Source organism: Suncus etruscus, chromosome 5 (genome assembly GCF_024139225.1).
Source record: "Suncus etruscus isolate mSunEtr1 chromosome 5, mSunEtr1.pri.cur, whole genome shotgun sequence".
NCBI classification, from domain to species: domain Eukaryota; kingdom Metazoa; phylum Chordata; class Mammalia; order Eulipotyphla; family Soricidae; genus Suncus; species Suncus etruscus.
The window spans coordinates 95,106,360-95,108,522 of NC_064852.1; the positions used below are offsets into that span (position 1 = coordinate 95,106,360).

Below are 2,163 nucleotides of genomic sequence, written 5' to 3' on the forward strand. Positions count from 1 at the left end.
AGGAGAAAGACAAAATATTGGATAACCTCACTCATATGTGATATACACAGAAACATAGTAAGTAAATAGAAACAATTAAAAACAAACTCAAACTAACCACAAAACTGTTTCCACAGGTGAAGTGGAAGAGTTTTATTGGTAGGCATGGTGTGTTAACATTGCATCCAAAAGCATAAAAACATTTACACTTTTGTAAACCAATATTACATCAAGAAACTAAAAAAATATACAAGCATATGATAGAAATTCTGTATCAACACACACACACACATGTAGTCCTTAAATTTACTCTGGGTTTCTAAAAGATAGATGATCTAAATATGGTAAGATAAAAAATGTAAAAATTAAGACTATACTTTCAGGAATCATTTCTATATAATCTATTGCTATATGATCTATTTCTATATCATTTATGATCTATTTTCTCTATGTGACTAGAGAAGTTTCTCTGATCGTGTATAGCACTGAACCACGAGGAAGAGACAGAGCATCCTCTTCTGAGGTGATGCCAGCTCTAGGTGTTGCTTCTGCGACTTCCTTTTGCCATTGATGATTGTTCTTCCCTTCCTCTGGAAGGGGTAGAGGGAGAAGATGTAGTCTGAGTGGTTCGGAGTATAAGCGTTGTTTAAGCTGGGCAAATCTTAGAGCTGGGACAGTATCCCAGCAATAGGACATCTTTACTTAGCACTCAGTGTACCTGATGGGAGTTCTCAACGAAGGGTGTTTTTCTGGGGGGGTGAGGGATATTGGCATTTTGGTGGTGGTGCATATCTAATGATAACCTTATGCAGGACAGTGGCCCTGTCAGTATTTTAGCTCTTAGTAAAAATACTGTGGTCCTCTTACCAACAAATCCGTGGTCTTTTCTGATTGAAACTAATCAAGGTTTAGTTTTCCCTTAAAATCAAGGTTTTAGTTTTTAAATTAAGGAAAAAAAAGGTAAAAATTATTGAAAAGGAAACCATTACATTAATAGTAATTACTAATAGAGACACTTATTATCATCACAAATAGGATAAAAGTTACATTATTTTTCTACTTAAAATAAAAGCACTTGGGGGCCAGGGAAATAGCTCAAAGGGGTAGAACACATGCCTTATAGAGTTCAGGTCCATATATATAAATATAATTTATATATAAATACATAATATATAAATATATATTATATAGTTATATATAATATATAAATGTATAAGTATATACATTTTGGTTTTTTGGCCACACCACTCAGGGATTACTCCTGGCTATGCCATGCTCAGAAATTGCTCCTGGCTTGGGGGACCATATGGGACGCTGGGGATTGAACCGCAGTTTGTCCTAGGCCAGTGCGTGCAAGGCAGATGCCTTACCACTTGTGCCATCACTCCAGCCCCAAGGTCCTTTTCTATTTGATCTTAGTACTGCACAGCCCACAGCATTAGTGAGAAGTATAGCCAGTATCAATGAGGTCCACCGGTCTTCTAAGAATTGCTAGAGAGGCCATTTTTTTAAAATAAGTTATGTTTTAAACCATTGAATGAAGAATCATTTTTATGTCAAGTTATTTGTGTTAATTGGCCCACTGTATTTTACCTAAACATTTTTGCAAAATTTGAGTTTGGTGATGGTAAGGTATAATAACTTTGCACATGAGTACCATGAAATTTAACACTACTACAGCCATATTATCTAAATTATAATTAAGAATAAACCCCCCCAAAAAATTTAATAGGAGCTGGGGAGATAGCACAAACAACTGGAGTGTATGTTTTGCAAGTGGGAGGCTTAGGTTCAGTATTTGGCAGTATATGGTCCTCTGAGCACTGTTGGGAATAAACCCTGAGCACAACATTGGAAGTATCCCTGAATATTGCTGGGGTGTGGCTCCCAAACCAAATCAACAACAAAATAAAAAACACTTTATTAAGCATTTTCTTATGTACTCAATATTCTAAATGTCAGTATATGATAGATGGCATAAAGTCATGCCATCATTTGCCTTGTGAGACTTTTTGTTTGTCTGTTTGTTTTTGGGTCACACCCACCAGCAATCAGGGGTTACTCCTGGCTCTATGCTCAGAAATCGCTCCTGGCAGCCTTGGGGGACCATATGAGATGCTGGAATTCGAACCACTGTCCTTCTGCATGTAAGGCAAATGCCCTACTTCCATGCTATCTCTCTGG

At 36.8% G+C, this 2,163-nt stretch overlaps 1 pseudogene; it reads left to right on the top strand.

Moving 5' to 3' along the window:
* The first annotated feature begins 346 nt into the window (after positions 1 to 346).
* On the top strand, positions 347 to 607 carry LOC126010385 (uncharacterized; annotated as a pseudogene).
* The last annotated feature ends 1,556 nt before the right edge of the window (positions 608 to 2,163 follow it).